The following is an 18,177-nucleotide window of genomic DNA, read 5'->3' as shown; positions in this document are numbered from 1 at the left end:
CAGTGATCTGTCACTCTCACAGTAAAGAAATTTTTCCTGATGTTCACATGGAACCTCCTATGCTCCAGTTTACACCCATTACCCCTTGTCCTATCACTGGACATCCCTGAAAAAAACCCAGCTCCATCATCCTGACACTCACCCTTTACATATTTGTAAACATAAGCCACAAATCTTTATTCTGCACTGATTCATGATCTCTGATGCCTTGGAGAGATTTCAGAATCACTCCTCCCAGCTGTTGCACTGTTAATCGGGAGATGATTGTAAATAAAGCTGAGTGTGCTCCACAGCATCTCCTTAACTACTCTGCATCTTGATGTAAATTGAAGTAGCCGTTTTTCAATGGTAGTTAGTATGCGGGTTATAAACAATAAGTACTGTTGATGGGGAGCTCTCCCATCAAGACAGATCTCCCATGCTGATGTCTATGTTAGAGGATCAATTACCTTGGCCAGAGATGGGGGTATAGAAAATGGGACAGCTGGATGAACTAACTTCTTAATTTAACAGAGTATGAATTTCCAGAATTGTGCACGAGGATCTTGAGTTTTACTGGTGTTTTCATATTGTGTTATCCTTTATACCGTGATATTAAGGCAAGACTGCTGATATCAATTATCCAGCTTCTATATTTCAGGAATGTAGAATAAGAATGTACAATACAAAATCTGAATGAAAGAGTGTAGGCCCAAGATTTTAAGACCTAAAATTGCTTTTATAACAGAGATTTCATGGTCCTTCATATTGCTAAAGAAACTCAAAAGATGTATGTTTAAAAAAACCTTCTTGAAAAGGAGACTTAATGTAGCTGAAGCTTGACTCTAATCTAATTTAGATTTTGTGAGCAGGACATGGAAAAAAAATTGTCTTTGTAAGAACTAGCTCTACCATCATGTTTTAATAAGGGAAGTGAATGTTCTGTGTGTGCCTGTACACAACAGAATTCTCTGTATACATAACTAGAATATTTCATTGTTTTTCACTTTGCTGGACATATTTCACTTCAGGAGTTGCCTGTTTTTCAGTTTATTATGAGGATATCGATGAGTATGTAGGAGCAGTGCAAACTATAACTCCCAGCCAATCCACAAGTTCTTTTGTCTCCCTCTTTAATCCAGCTATGCCAGTATGGTAAGATAAAATTTCAATGAAGGAGGATTTTTCCTTGGGGAACAAAATTTACTATCATTATGTATTATGTAATGTACTGAGGCTGCAAAATATCTACGGGCGGACTGACAAGTCACCTTTTTGACTGATAAAAATATCTTCCAACTGATTACTAAAGCCATGTTTCTTAAGGATAATGGTGTAATAGATACAAATTCATCCCACAATAACTTTAACCTCAGTAAATATATTGCAAATGTTTAGTGTCTATTGTGGTAACATAAAGCAGAAGTCATAATTAGCCTAAACAAAACAAATACATAGGAGAGTTTTTAAGTGTGTTTCCAATTTAAAAAAAAAATTCTCATAGATTTGCCTTTTTTTTTTTATTTCACATCTTGAATCAGACATGAGCAAATCTGTTTGTGTGTGTGTGTTTTCCCCAAGGCACTGAGAAGCATGTAGTGTGAGAATTCTCTTCTACAGTCACAGTCATGCTGCTATTTGATCACATGGAAAAAAAAGAAAGAAGGTAGGGGGGAATTGAAAGCTCAACAGAACTGCTTAAATGGGTTCAAACTTCAATGGTGCTGCAACCCTTAACAGAAGGCAGAGCCCAGTTGTGTTTGTGGAATGGTTCCATATTGCTAAAAAAAAACCACCACCAAGCCAAGCAAAAGAAAACAATCCAAAAAAAAAACCAAACAAAAAAAAAATCTTAAAAGCATTGACATTAACAACACAACATAAAAGATTTATGACTTATAATTCTTTTTCTTTCTGTCTTTTTCAGTATCATGTGCATTCTCCAAATCAAAGAGACAAAGTTTCCAGCAAGTAGCCTTCCTTCCCTCCTTCCTTTCCTTCCCATTTTTCACTTTCTAAATTCCTCCTTAAATATTTAAATTAAGGTTGTCTTGCTTTTTGATTCATTGATTGTAGTGACATTGTTCTCTATGTTAAGAAGGCAAGGAGTAACCAGGTTTCAAGTCACAGTGACTTTGTTATTTTAAGTACTGAAATATAGGAAAAGCCTGCTTTACAAAAGCCCTGAGTTATTTTTCTGTCTGAAGCAACCTTGTCTGTTGTTTGTGTTTCTTGCTAAAAAAAAAAAAAAAAGGCTATATTTGGTTGTATAAAAAAAGTCTGCCATAACAGTATGGCAAAGGGAGATGCTGTATTATATCAACTAAGAAAGCACACGCATAACTGGGGGCTTATTACCTCAAATCAAGTCACATCTAGAGAAATTTCTTGCTCCACCTCCTCCTTCATGTATTTTGAGTACCAGTTAACATTTTAAGTGTATTTTGTGGCTGCCAAAGTCTCCCACATACCTAAACTAAGATAGATATTCTTTTAAATGTAAATTATATGTTTTATTCTCCTACAATTGGTAGCAGAAACACAGGAATACCTCATGTCCTGAGACGTTATAAAAGTTTGCATAGAAGTTAGTTTTGAGGAATAAGTGCCTCTCAGGTTCAGTCTCTTACAAGAAGATTCTGCCACCTTTCTGGTCTTTCCAAAATCAGTCATATTAGTTTCCATTTCTCTCAGTGATTAATTCCATTGGAATAATGATAATAGAAATATCCCTGAAGCCTATACTTCCATTCAATTGGCATTCATTGGCACGTTTACCAAATCAAACTAATCCTACGATCATAGAATGGTTTGTGTTGAAAAAGCCATTATGGATCATCTAGTTCTAACCTCCATACCATTGGCAGGAATACCTTTCACTAGACCATGTTGCTCAAAGCCCTGTCCGACCCGACTTTAAACAATTCCAGGAATGGGGCATCCACAACTTCTCTGGGCAACCTGTGCCAGCACCTCACTACCTTCAAAGTAAACAATTCCCTCCTTATATCTAACTGAAATCTACCCTTCTTCAGGGCAGACCCTGATCCTATCACTACATGCCCTTGTAAAAAGTCCCTCTCCAGATTTCTCATAGGCCACCTTTAGGTACTGGAAAGCTGCTATAAGGTCCCCCTGGAGCCTTCTCCTCTCCAGGCTCAACAAGCCTAACCCTCTCAGCCTGTGTTCATATGGGAGGTGCTCCATAGAATCATAGAATAGTTAGGGTTGGAAAGGACTTTAAGATCATCTAGTTCCAACCCCCCTGCCATGGGCAGGGACACCTTATGCTAAATCATATCACCCAAGGCCTCGTCCAACCTGGTCTTGAACACTGCCAGGGATGGAGCATTCACAGCCTCCCTGGGCAACCCATTCCAGTACCTCACCACCCTAACAGGAAAGAATTTCCTTCTTATATCCAACCTAAACTTCCCCTGTTTTAAGTTTTAATCCATTACCCCTTGTCCTATCACTACAGTCTCTAATGAAGAGTCCCTCCCCAGTATCCCTATAGGCCCCCTCCATCCCCCTGATCATCTTCATGACTCTACTCCGGACATCCTCCAACAGGTCCACCTCTTTCTTATGTTGGGGATCCCATAGCTGGACACAGTCCCACAGGTGAGGTTTCACGGGATCACCTCCCTTAACCTGCTGGTCACACTCCTTTTGATGCAGCCCAGGATACGGTTGGCTTTCTGGGCTTGCAAGCACACACTGCCAGCTTATATTGAGCTTTTCATCAACCAGCATCCCCAAGTCTTTCTCCTCTGGGCTGCTCTTGAATCTATTCTCCACCCAGCCTGTATTTCTTCTTGGGATTGTGTGGACTTACGCACAGGACCTTGAACTTGGCCTTGTTGAACTTCATGAGGTTCTCAGGGGCCCACCTCTCAAGCATGTCAAGGTCCCTCTGGATGGAGTCCCTTCCCTCCAGCATATCAACTGAACCATGCAGCTTGGTGTCATTGGCAAACTTGCTGAGGGTGTACTCAATCCCACTGTGCATGTCACTGACAAAGATGCTGAACAGCACTGATTCCAGCACTGACCCCTGAGGAACACCACTCATCACTGGTCTCCACTTGGACACTGAGCCATTGACAGCAGCTCTTTGAGTGCAACCATCTAGCCAATTCCTTCTCTGTTGAGTGGTACATCCATCAAATCCATGTCTGTCCAATTCGGACACAAGGATATCTTCCAATTCAGAGACAAGAATTGTCAAACGCTTTGCAGAAATCCAGATAGATGATATCAGTTGGCCTTCCCTTATCCACCAATGCTGTAACCCTTTTGGTTAAATAAAAGTTGGAAAAATTGCAAGTGAAAGTGCCTTGTTGTGTCAGAGCTGATCTGAATCTTTTTTATAAATTTAGATTGTTTGTTATATTTGTACTGTCTACTACTTTGGCTTTATGATTTTTTTACTTCACTTAATGGTCAAATTTTTAATTTGGCTTCTTTAAATTTAGAAATTTTCCCTTTGTTCGTTTGAAGTGTAAGAGTTATGCCCAGTTTTGTGACTAGATAGCTGCCTAAGCACTTGGAAACAGACCTAAATCCTATAGCAAACATATTTTTACTACGTAGCAAATCAGACTCCTGTATCGGGCTAACACATTTTTCCAAATGGAGAATTAAATACTATGGTAAGTTTTAGTCATATCCACCAAAATCATGGCAAAAAAATAAATGAGCAGAATCTGTTGTCTCAGAAAAAAAAAAAAAAATTAGTATAATTTAATTTTATTTAATTTAAGGGGTTTTCTCATGACTGTTAAAAGCAATATTGCACACTTCAAAAAGTTGACACCAAGAAGTTTTCTTCTTCACTGTTTCACCCAGAAATTGGGGGCAGGGGTCATTTTGTGATTGGTGCAGAATTGCCCCTAGCATGTCCAGTATATTGACAATGGAAGTTCTCTTAGCAAGAAATCTTTAGCAGTGAGTAATAGAAGCCCTTTAGAAATTGAGAAACTGAGATAATCCTGCTGAGTTGTGAATATCTAGAAGCATATGAGACCACTTTTAAACATTACTGGTTTGCAAATAGAAATAGAGGTTGTATTGATCTGCATAGGCTCATCTACTTTTTTTAAACAATAGATGTTTTGATTGTTATGGCAATAGTGCTGAATGAGTGGTTAAGTCAGTAATGTTTGCAAGTTTCTGGCATTTGGTGCCTTTTACTGCTCTGACTTCTGAATCTATTATGAGCAAGGCTAGATGATGGCATGATAACAGTGCCAGGCAGCAGGAGAGCTCTGTGTATGCTGGAGCTCCCTTATGTGTCAGTAATGGAGCTTCAGTTCTGAGAAATATTATGATATCTCCTTATTCAGAAATACTTTTTACAGTGCCTACTAAAAGCAATGAGAAATACAAGGTCAGAGGAGAATGAAACACTCAGATAAATTGCAGTTCTTCAGACTAGTCTGCAGTCATTCTGAGTAAATGGTCCAGCAAAAAAGTATTGGATAATTGGAACTGGATTCTCTTGTCCATTTATTGGCATTTGTGAAGTTATTCACCTAGGTGTTTTCCAGGTAATTCTGTTTTCAGTGACTTACAACTGCAATCATCTTGCACTTGTAACTTGTGTTTATAATGTTTAAACCCCGGAAACACAAAAGCACTTTATGCACACATTTCTGAGTTCTCCCCTGGAATAAAGTTGTTTCTGAGTGAAATGGGAAGCTGCTGCATAAGGACATTCTTTATACAGTGTTGGTCTGAGTAAGTAATGGACATGTCTCTGGCTGAGTCTGTAGAAAAATGTGGGTCTAGTATTTTCCTATTTTCTGAAAGAACTCCCTTCTGCCATGAAATTGAGAATGTAAATTCAGGACTGACTCAGAAATGGAGTGAATCACATGCAACACTCCCCACAGTCTCTCGGGTCTTCCTTGGAGGCTTTGTGACTGTGTTTCTTTTGTGAATTTAAATCAGATGATTGCAGCCCCAGGGCATGGTAACAGTCATGTATTACTGCTTCTGGAAGGATTTGGAAAACTCTTTGTCACTAGTATGTCCCAGGTATGGAAAAAAGCTCTGCACATCCTAAACCCTCCTATTTTATTGGTTATCTGTGTTATGTAGGAAGGATTTCTGTCACTGTCACATGTACACCTACACTCCATAAAATTCCCAAATGATACACCATCCAGCAGCATCCAAACACCTGCTGTTCAAAGGCAGAGCAGTAAATACTAATCTTGCGTTACAGCATGCTGTAAGCCTTCCTCATTGTGGGATGCTGTTAAGTATCCATCTGTATTACAAGATAGAAACATGTTGTGGCAAGGTTCCTGACTAAGGCTGTATTCAGAATTTAGGCAGTAAACGGTGCACAGAAACCTGAAGAAGAAAAATGAAATAAAGAAAAAAATTAAAACACTTCTTTAAATACAGCAACATTTAAAGGAAGTAATGTTTTTTTTCCATAGGGTAAATTTATGGCATAACATCCTCCTTAATGTTATAGGATCATAGAATAGCTAGGGTTCGAAAGGACCTTAGGATCATCTAGTTCCAACCCCCCTGCCATGGGCAAGGGCATCTCACCCCAGACCATGTCACCCAAGGCTCTGTCCAACCTGGCCTTGAACACTGCCAAGGACTGAGCATTTACCATTTCTTTGGACAACCCATTCCAGTGCCTCACTACCCTCACAGTAAAGAACTTCTTCCTTATATCTAACCTGAACTTCTTCTGTTTAAGTTTAAACCCATTACCCCTTGTCCTGTTGCTGTAGTCCCTGATGAAAAGTCCCTTCCCAGCATCCTTCAGATATTGGAAGGCTGCTATGAGGTCTCTAAGCAGCTTCTTTTCTCCAGGCTGAGCAGCCCCAACTTTCTCACCCTGTCTTCATATGGGAGGTGCTTCAGTCCCCTGATCATCCTCGTGGCCCTCCTCTGGACTTGTTCAAACAGTTCCGTGTCCTTCGTATGTTGAGGACACCAGAACTGCACACAGTATTCCAAGTGAGGTCTCAAGAGAGCAGATTGGAGGGGAAGGATCACCTCCTTCAGCCTGCTGGTCATGCTCCTTTTGATGCAGCACAGGACATGGTTGGCTTTCTGGCTTTCATGGTTGGCTTTTGTGCGAGTGCACACTTCTGTCTCATGTTCATTTTCTCATCAACCAATGCCCCCAGTTCCTTCTCAGCAGGGCTGCTCTGAATCTCTTCTGTGCCCAAGCTGTGGCTGTGCCTGGGATTGCTCCTACCCAGGTGTAGGACCTTGCACTTGGCCTTGTTGAACTTCATGAGGTTCTCAGGGGCCCACCTCTCAAGCGTGTCAAGGTCCCTCTGGATGGAATCCCTTCCTTCCAGCGTATCAACCGAGCCACACAGCTTGGTGTCATCGGCAAACTTGCTGAGGGCGCACTCAATCCCACTGTCCATGTCACTGACAAAGATGTTGAACAGGATCAGTCCCAACACCAGCCCCTAAGGGACACCACTGGTTAACTAGTCTCCATTTGGACATTGAGCTGTTGACCACAGCTCTTTGCATGCAGCCATCCAGCCAAAAATATAAAGTCGTAATGAACTTGTTTGTGCACTTACTGGAAAGCATTGTATTTTCATATACTCATGAAGGCGAAAAACAGGGATCTGGGCATTTTGACAATGATAGCTGCCATCTCTATGTGTATTTTTCTGCTCTGTATGGACTAGTTCAATGCTCAGTAAAGTAAGTAGAATGATTCCTTGGATTCATTCTTCTGTATATCATTTAATGGCTTATTTCATCATCACTCTGATTCATCATCTAATGTTTTTACTCTTTTATATGTGTAGATAGAGGCTTCAAAAGCTAATGTTTAACACCAGCTGGTGCTATTAGGTGATTCTTGATTTTGTCTTATCACATGTACTTGAAACTAGCATCTTAAATGCAGTGGTGAGCAAGAAAACAAAAAGATTTAAAAAATCATGGCTCTCACAATGAAAGAAAGTATCCTAAAAAAGGGGGGGATAGCTCACATGCAGTCAGCTTGTTGACTGTGAACAGGAATGATGTGAGGATTGGTTTTTAGGTGTCTTCCCTCTGCTTAATTTGCTGTTCTGACAACTGTTTTCTTCATTATCTTATTTTCATCTCAGTAATTTGTTTCCTTTATTTTCTTCACTCTTACATTCTTGGCCATTAGAAAATACTTTCCTTCCAAAAGCTCTTTGCCCAATTTGTTTCCCATAACAACAACAATCATAGGAGAAAAACACTACTTTTTATAGTAATTTAAGGGCCAAAATTCATCCTTTGTTACTTACATGCAGTCATCCTTTCAGTGGGATTTGCACTCGTTACTGAGGATAAAAATCTGGCCTGTGTATCACAGCCTACCCTTCCATGTAACTATAACACGTAACTGTAATAAACCAGCAAGACTTCATTTATTTACTTCAAAATGGAGGGAATAATATGATTAATTATCTTCTAGTGTTCGCATACCTATCCCTCCTTCACATCCTCTCGTGCTGTAGCTGATAGCTAATCTTTCATTGCATCATGTGCTTGAGCCTTGGTCTAGCTAATACAGTAAGTGGAAAAAATGTCAGCTGTGGCTTCATGGCCTTTCTATTCATCACAGATTTTGCTGAGGGAGGGAAATTGCTGTAACACTACTGTGCATTCAGCCAGCTCCCGTGGGAAGGGGCCTTGGTGCACTCACCCATCCCTAGCACTGTTCACCTAGGAGTTATTGCACTCAGAAGGTCAGCAGGGCATTGCTGGCTTCTTTCATGTGGTCAAAGGAGGGTTTATGTGGCCATCGGGACAGATAAGTTGTGTTGAGTGTGATTGACTATGAGAGTGCTTTTTTTAATTCCTAGGCTCTTGTCCCAAGCAATACACATGCCCAAGAGTGGTGAGGGTATCCAGAGAGAAAGGCAAATTTTCATTAATTGCCCATAACTTTATGTGATGCTAATGATAAGCAAAAGGGTTCAACAGTAGCTAGTGAGAATGACAAAGAAACCCTTCAGTCTGATTATCCTAGCTATTACAGCACTGCTAAAAAGTTGGAAACCAATCAACAAAAAAAATACATTATTAAAAGCTGGAGAGACCAAAGAAAGAGAGCAAACATCACATATTAGATAATATAATAATAACATTTTTCATGTCTCTAATTATTTCATGTCTGTGCAATTTTTTTTTTTACCTTAAGAGTCTTAAATCTAGATTTGGGCTTAAATTTTCAAGGTGAAGTCCCAGAAGACCTACTGGTTTTCAAAACCACTACCAGCTTGAAAACGTGACAGCACATTGGTTTGGCTTTTTGATTTATTAGGAAGCAGGCTTAACTGAACTTACTGGCCAGAATCTAAATAAGTCTTGCTGGATTTCTGCTTTGCACCTGCAGAAGCAGCTTTATAGAGCTACTTCCCTCTCTAGATATTGTACACTATCAATATAACCTCCACAGAAGAATAAAAGAAGGAAGAGAATTGTTGATAAATGAAGAAAATTGCAGTAACAATGTACTTTGCTGTAACCCTTCTGTGCTGAAATTAGAGGCAATGGTCCCAGTGAGGCTTATGGGACAGCTCAAAAAACCACTATTCTCTGAAATATCTTTCTTCTTGTGCTGGGATATATTCCTAGAAATAGTGTATAGATGAATGCAAGTGATTTGTTGTTTTGTTGGTTTTTGGGGGTTTTGTTTTCTTTAAAAGTATCATTGAATTTATTGCTTAGAAACTGTTGTAACTTTCTATTGGTTCAATTATTACAGGGAGAAAAAAAGACTGAACTGAGGAAGAGTGGGAAAATAAAGACAGTATTTCTTTCTTGTGTAAGAAACAGGTAAGACTCAGAAGACCGTAATATTGCAAGTACTTATTTACAGCATAATAACAACTGTGAGGTTTTTGGTTAAGTTCACAAATACTGGCATTTTTTTATTTAAACTTATTCAGACCTTCACAGTCTTGACTACCTAAAAGACAGTGATTTAAAATTCACAGTCCTTTCTGATTAACTGACGCAATGAGTACACTGCCATGTACTGTATGTGCCACTATATTGACCTGTTCTGCATTGGATAAGCAAAAGATTACATTTGATTTTGTACCAGCACACTAGGAGTGTATGTGTTTCAGGTTCCTTGATTTACATTTTGGGTTTGTTGAAGGGGAAGGGAGGATTCTTTTCTTTTCCTGCCATTCCATTCCCTGAAAGCTATAAATGCCCCAATTTTTCCTGGTATTTCTTTTTTTTTGTCCCAGGTACCCAGCTGTGCATGAAATAATGCTCCCCATATGTGTTCAGCATTCCCATTACTGGTGTCTGTGCAAGTCACCAGAGTTTTCCTAATAAGGCCAGGTTTGATCTTTCATAAGTTCTCAAATGAAGAATCTAACCGTACTTGTTATCCTGAAGACAGATAGACTTCCCTGCCACTTCCCTTGTAAAACAGCTGTAAGAAACAGTAAAGCATGCTTGGTCCAAAACCAAAGTCCAGCCCCAGAGCTATTCAAGAGTGCGTAAGCATGAGGCAGCCAGGCTTTGGCGGGCCCTTCGCAGAAGGGTGGTGCACCAGGTGGAGAGTGACCCTGAAGAAGGGAAGCAGACAGACTGACAGAGACTTCACAACAGAGGAAACTAAAACCCAGAAAGAGGCTTTTTTGACTGACAGGCTGGTTTAGGGAGGAAGGCCTTGTCCAAGGCAAGGGTTTCTTGATGTATATGCTGACTGCTGGGGTGATGGCCCCAATTTCTCCTCCTTCCTTGTGACAGCACTGGCAGTGGTGTGACAAGACAGGGAGCCAGATGACAGAGCTGACACATCAGAAAACTAACCTGCTTGCTGTCATGCTGGTGTGTTTGTGGCTGGCAGGATGAATACTTGGTCATATTAGTTTTTTCACCTGGTTCCCCTCAACCCCAGGAGCGTGTGTGCTAACATATATTGGAAACAAGCACAGCCAGGTGGAAGATGGTGATATCTTCTTTGTCAGAAGCTTGTGACTAGTCAAGGCTAAGGGAATGTGAAGCTATAGCCCATGTCAACAGAACATTTCCTGTGTTCATGAAAATACATGAAACAGAGCTCTTTTCTGTCAGTGAAAGTTTCTTCTGACCGGAATCACCTGTGAGATTTTGCATCTTAATAGTAGCTCTGGTCAGAAAAGGAGAAAGTAGATTTGAATCTCTTCTTGTCAAAGGAAGATAAGCGAAGAATTTAGATCAATATAGTAGATACTGGTAGTTACCTTTCAGTTACCTAAAGACAAAATCATGCTAATTTATGAATGATTTCAATATTACCTCATTTTAGAAAAGAATGAATAAATTAATGAACATTATGAAAACCAAGACAAGGATCTCCAAACCTGAAAATTCTATTAAAATATTACAGATAGTCTCAGAAAATATCCTGACAAGTGACAGAATTTAATGATGGACATGTAGCTATTTGAGCCATCCATTAAAATCTGAGGCTGGAGATATAAAAATTTTGTTTGCCAAACAGTAAGATAACTCTTAACTTGAAAATACACACATGTTAAATTTGGTAGAGCTTTCTCACAAGGAAAACAAAAGGAAAGAACTTCCACTTGATTTTGACAGCTAAATAAAATATAGCTTATAATTTCTGTGAAGTTCTTTCACAATACAATTAATTTAATTTTTTCTCATGTAGAAGTATACCTGCCATAAGTTTTCTCAGCTTATAAGAACATAAGTTTTCAGTGTATTAAGGAACTGAAAAATCAGGTACACATTGCTTGGTGCTTTAATAACGAACAAAACACAAGGAAGTCTGGATCTTAAAAAATTAATGTATGCTCTCTAATGTTTCGATCATTTTAACTGGTGCATCTTACTATTTTAAGGAAAGTAGTTAGACATGGATAAACTTGGTTCTGAAGGGTGATTTAGCAAAGTAAATAGGAATGAATAAGTTCAGTTTTGCAAACAAATTTTAAATCTAGTATGAACAGAGCTTGTGTTACAGCTAAAACGTATGACTCCTAGGAGCTATTACTATTAACGTGTTTTCCCCTTTTTGCAGGTTTTGCCTATAATAAATTCACTGAACAACACATACAGACTTCTGTCCAATGCTATGAGAATTAACCAAGGTACATTAACCACAGGAAATCTTCAAAGGTACAAAAATATAATGCTTATTCAGTAATTAATTAAACCAAACAAGCCATCAGCATGTGCTACATAGCCTGAGTATTATGTCAGGTCAATAATTAAACTGCAGTAAATCTTCTGGAGGTTCTATCCTGCCAAACTTTAAAGGCTCAAGACTAACCCAAGGACCCTTAACATTTTAGTGAGCCAGTAAATGATTACACAGATAGCTTTTCAATCTAAAGTTTGCTACTATTAACTTTCTATTTTTTAAGACATCCAGAAATTGTATGTTTTGTGGTTGTTGAATAATATCCTGTGAACAAAATGTATGCCGTTCTTGAGTTTATGAAAAAGAATACTTTATGGGCTTGAGTTATGTCAAGATAAAAGTGTGCTTTTACTGCAGGGAAATATATACATGAAACAAAAAGTAATGGTTTGGAATTTTCCCTTGTTTATGTGAACATGACGATTATGAAAACTTGAAGCTAATCTCACTGTATGCAGCTGGTCATGGTAAAGAAAAGCATTATGCAAGCTGTCTTATGTGACTGCCAAAGCAATTCCAAAAGGTCTGCAGTAGTTACGTGCTTTCAAGGCCTGGCTGGCTTTTAGGTAGGATTAGGAGGTCACAGCAAGTTGTGTGGTGACCTTGTGATGTGGGAATTATGGCACTAGGCTGTGTATCAAATCATATGTCTCAACTTAACAAATAAAAATATAAAGCCACAAGACAGAGCACAGAGGAGGAAGCTTGAAATGCTCGGAGATTCATTTTTTCCCTCATCTGTATTATGTTCTGTCACCTCATTTACATAAAGTATATCTGGTTAAACAATTTGCAAAAGCATGTGATTTAATAGCAAGTATACGTGTGGCAGAGGTAAATTTGGATTTAAAATTAAGACATTACCAGCAATGCAAGACAGCTGGTATACATCAAGTTTATTTCATGTGTGAGTCTTTGGAATTTTGTTTGGATCCCGTTATTATTTGATATGTTAGCTCATAGTTTATTTTAATTACAGAGTATTTAAGTTGCCAGGTCTTCAGATAAGGTTTCATAACAATTAGAATGAATATAAGATTATTCAATCTTATTCATTCTGCTTTCTTTTCCCTCCAGATGTATGGCTATATATTGGTCCCATATAAAGTGCATATTGTGTGCTTGCATACAACGTATTATGGCTGTCCTATGCCATCAATCTAATCATTATCTCCAGTTCCATCTTTGTTTTCTCTCAGCTTTATCTAAATTTTTACTAGATTTATCTATAGGTATATCTATATTTTTCCCAGGTTGCTTTGAAAGAGGTCAACTAGAGTAGGGCCAAGAATTTGGCCTTAGATTTTTGTAGAAGTGGAAGTTATGAAATAATATGATTTGCATGAGTGATTTTGCTTTTGTTGAAGAGAATGAATTGCATCAGTATTATGTCCAAATGCAGGAAGCACAAATAATCTTATGAAGGATTTTTTGTTTATTTATATTTATATCTATGAGGATTTTGAAGCAATTTTTTCAGATACAAAGATTAATATCAAAAGAATAATAAAAAAAAGCTTGGGTATTATTTATCTAACCTGAAACTTTAGAGGTTCACTTTTCATTGAGTACATCTTCTGCTGTTGTAGAGAGATTTCACAAGAAAAATTTATAAACATACTTTTTCTCTACAGATTTAAGGTCATGATATCTCATACAGTGAAACTATAACTGTGAAATAGACATAAATGTAGTTCATATTTGTCAGTATTAGGAATTTAGAACATTTATTATGAAATAAAGTGTTATCATTTGCACTATGGATAAAATAGTTGGAAAGTTCCAAGAAAAATAAAAAGGTGGCTTTTTGACCTGAAGCTTAAAAATCATGTCTCTTATGTATATAATATATTAATGACACTCTCAGTGCAAAGACTTTCCTGGCACATTATCCATTGACATTCCAAAAGCCAACTTCAGTTAATTACATTGAATACAACTTAACCCTTGGGGTCAGTTTTTTTAGAAATGTGGTTTCATTACTCTATACACACATATCCTAGTCCCAGTTCCAAACAGGCTTTTGGATCCCAGTTTATTTTGGGGAAGTATAAGGGCTTGAAAAATCCCTTTCACTTCATCTGAAATGAGCAGGATCTTGAAACAAGAACTGGAGAGGCTTGCATTATGGCATTTCACTCCAGGTTACACGGCTTAGGACAGTGAATCTGTGTGAGAGATCTGTATATAAGTCAAGAGTACTGGGCTGACCATTGGTGTGTCCAAGCAAGAAACCTGGCTAGATGGTCAGATGGGTCTCACAGAATAACTTGGAAAATTCCCAATGGGCAGTAAACTATTAGGAGAGGCTGGGAAGCTGAGAAAAAGAGACATACAGCAAGTGCAAGTATAATTTTTTACAGTTCACCACATTACCCTTTACGCACATGGAGGGAACATCCACTGGTCTATCAGCAGAAGGTATTGCTGAGTGTCCTGCTAAAAGGTGTATAACAGAACCATGATCTTTTTGTAGGGTTCCTCTTTCTGCGCTGTGATATTTCGTTGTCATCAGTTGTCTGCACAGGGTGCAGCCAGGTCATGCTGAATTTGTAATTAGGCAGCCTTTCTCTAGCCATGATCTTGTAAAGCATCTTCATCTCCTTTTCTAGAGGCTTTTTCTTTGTCTCCTGCTGAAAGTTCACAAGGAAATACCTTCCAAAAACAGGGTAATCCCTTGGGAAAAATCCTCTGTCACTGAGGTACATCTCTGTGTTACATGCATATACATGTTGAGACATGCACCCACACAAAGATTATCTACTAAAAAAGCATGAATTAAACTATTTGCTTCTGCATACCTCCCAGGTGACCTTTGTCATCAGTGACCTTAATTCTATCTCATTAGTATATTCCACTTTTGGAAACAAAACTGATTCATTCTCAACTATTTTTTCTTCTCATGCTGTCAAGTTTTTCAGTTTGGAAAATAGGATTATGCAGAAGGGGACTATTAGCTGAAAGATAAGGGTGTTTCCACCTAAATGCATTAGGGTAAATAGCTTTTAACTATTTGTCTCTCCAAGGAGACACAAATTTGCCCCTTCAGTTTCTCTTTATTTTGTGACTTGCCCACAGCGCATTTCTGATCTGACCTGGTAAACACATGCTCTTTCCATTTGGTTTCCTTTTCCATCACCCTCTCACACACAGACATTTTATGTTTCTCTATATACACCATCAATTAAGAAGCAGAGGGAGTTTTTTTTTACAGCCTGTCAATAAAGTAGAAACTCTGTGATCTAGGACTTTTCACTTTAGAAGCTGTGAAAATGAAGATTCTGGGATTCACTTTTAGTATATCCATAACCTACCACATGTCACTTACCCAAAGCAGCAGGCACTTATTTGCCTTTGTGGCTGCTCATCCGTATTAAATTAGTTCACACCGGTAGAGGTACAAAGAGGAAGTACAAGGTTTTTCTCCTCTGTTTCCTCCTGCACCTTAGTGAAGGGGTTCTCAGCTGCTGTTTAGGTTGCTTCATTGACTTTTTTAGAAGAAAGTTTCTTTGCACCGCATGCCTTAATAAGGGGATGGTAGTCAGCAGTTTGGTGGGCAGTATGCTGAGAATATGCTCAGGAAAAGAGATGGGCAAGAGAAAAATAGATCCATAAACTTCCTTCCCTACCTTGCACCAAACTGAAGGCAGAAACTTTTGTGTAACTGTACTCTTAACATTTAAAGATTAAGTTTTTTAAATGCCAGTCTCTGAAAGTATTTGTGAACCTTTTCCCACATTTAGGTGGTGTTTTTTTCCTGTAAGAGCCGAGTCACTTGCTTCCTATCCAGTATCAGTTTCATTAACATGCCTTAGTGGAAAGTTGGCCCTATGGAAGAGCATCGAAATAAGACACATAGTCTGATAAAAAATAATTCTAACATTTCATGCAGTCATTTTTTAAAGTGTTTTTTGTAAAATAATTGTGTGTCACTATTTCCTCTACTCCTTCCAAAAATTTCCATTCTGCTGCATGTTTAAAAAGAATGGAGAACTTTTCAGCCACACATTTCTACTGCCAGTAGCTTGATCCGGAGGCATCCCAGTTTTTCTTTCAAAAATGCATGTCTGTATTAGGAAGTAGGCCTATAACATCATTAAGATTATAATGATCATAGAATCATAGAATCACAGGAATGTTTGGGTTGAAGGGGACCTTAAAGATCATCTTGGTACAGCAGGGACATCTCCCACTAGACCAGGTTGCTCAAAGCCCCATCCAGCCTGGCCTTGTTCAGTGCCAGGAATGGGGCAGCCACAACTTCTCTGAGCAACCAGTGCCTGTGCCTCATCACCCTCACAGTAAACAATTCCTTCGGTATATCTAACTGAAATCTACCCTCTTTCACTTTAAAGCCCTCCTTGTCCTGTCACTACATGCCCTTGTAAAAAGTCCCTCTCCAGGTATCTTGTAGGACTCTTTAAGCACTGGAAGCTGCTCTAAGTTCTCCCGGAGCCTTCTCATCTCCAGGCTGGACAAGCCTGGGTCTTTCAGCCTATCTCCATAGCAGAGGTGCCCCAGCCCTCCCATCACCTTCATGGCCCTCCTCTGGACTTGCTGCAACAGATCCACATCCTTCTTTTGCTGGGGGTCCCAGAGCACAGTAGTGCAGGTGGGGTCTCACAAGAGCAGAATAGAGCGGGACAGTCACCTCTCTTGATCTGGTGGCCAAGCTTCTTTTGATGCAGCAGCCCAACTTACAGTTGGCTTTCTGGGCTGTGAGCGCACACTGAATCTGGATCATATTTATTTTCTCATCAACCAACAATCCCATATCCTTCTCGTCAAGGCTGCTCTCAAACCATTCTCTGCCCAGCCTGTATTTCTCCTTGGGATAGTTTGGACCCATGGGCAGGACGTTGCACTTGACGTTGTTGAACATCATGAGGTTCACACAGGAACTATATTGCATGATATAGTCAGGGAATAGAAAGAAAGAATACTAGAAAGAGAACTTTTTTATGGCTCTATGTTTTAAAACCAGAATGACTAAAGAAAACAGCTAGAGAAAAAACATACAGACAGAACTGCCTAATGTGCCATCAGTGGTGAGATACAGTAACATTAAAACTGTAAATGTTTTTTGAGTGAAGTGTATGGATAAGATTAACATTTCTTCACAGAGGACTTTTTTGGTCATCTAAAAAAAAGATATATCTGCAACTGCTTAAATCTAGTTGCAGTGGGAAAAGCACTTGGACGTGTTTATGTATGTATATGTGCTATTGACATAGCAATGAAGCAGCTTACTGACTCAGGGCCAAGAAACCCTAATGGCAAAACTTTCCAGCATTTGTTGTTGTCTTGCGTATTTACAGAACTAAGACAACATTTCTTTGCTCATTGTTGCCTCAAGTTGCAGTCATTTTCCCTACCACCTCCTCAGTCCGTTCCCAGATGGAAGAAGGAAATGGCCTATTATCTGTGTCATACGAAGGCCTGGTAGGTTCTGTTCTTTACAAGCAACCAAATTATGTGTTAGTGAAGCACAGGCTCTCACCTAAAGAAATGTTGAATGTGAGGGTTTTACTTCTGAGGAAGAATTCAACCATGTTTTGCACTTTATTCCTCATGTGGAAGAAAAACGCATGGGTTTCCAACCAGTTTTGCATTTCCTAATATATAGGAGTGTGTACAGACAAGAGATGAGGTGTACACAAGCGATTCTCTAAGAAGTAATCATCCTTTTCTCAGCTCCTTTGCTGCTACACTGCAGTGAGAAAGCTAATTAATTGATTAGCCTGGTATTTAGAAGAACTTAGTCTCACCTTCTTGCTCCAGTCTAGACTTCCTGTATGATAGTACTACAGTTACTGCCACAGGGAAAACAGTGCTTCAGCATCTCATAGGGAACCTGCAAAAAAAATAAATACATTTAAGGTTACGAGGTGCTTGGATAATGCAGTAATGGGATGCTCATAAATGCCACAGAGTAATCACAGGCTTCATGACTCAACAGTTGAGTATCACACAGTGGGCAGGTTTACCTCTAGGAATGTGTCCAAGCTGGTTCCAACTGACAGAGTTCTCAGACCCCTTGC

The 18,177-nt window shown here is 39.1% G+C and overlaps 1 protein-coding gene across 4 annotated transcripts in view; it reads left to right on the top strand.

Moving 5' to 3' along the window:
• SULF1 (sulfatase 1) overlaps positions 1-18,177 on the top strand; it is a 123,137-nt gene that overhangs the window by 13,799 nt on the left and 91,161 nt on the right. For 2 of the 4 annotated variants that reach the window (XM_062633219.1, XM_062633223.1), the window contains exons 2-3: positions 9,731-9,801; positions 12,014-12,111. The exons of 1 other annotated variant lie outside the window; for it this stretch is intronic. The gene's annotated coding sequence lies outside the window, so the exon portion shown is untranslated. The remainder of the gene's footprint in view (positions 1-9,730; positions 9,802-12,013; positions 12,112-18,177) is intronic. One more of the 4 variants, XM_062633220.1, reaches the window with a different exon arrangement.

Source organism: Pezoporus occidentalis, unplaced genomic scaffold (assembly GCF_034315485.1).
Source record: "Pezoporus occidentalis ecotype Australia unplaced genomic scaffold, CSIRO_AGI_Poc_V1 ctg4, whole genome shotgun sequence".
In the NCBI taxonomy this organism is placed as follows: domain Eukaryota; kingdom Metazoa; phylum Chordata; class Aves; order Psittaciformes; family Psittacidae; genus Pezoporus; species Pezoporus occidentalis.
Note: the sequence above shows the minus strand (reverse complement) of the source record. Positions and strands in the feature narration are given on the sequence as shown.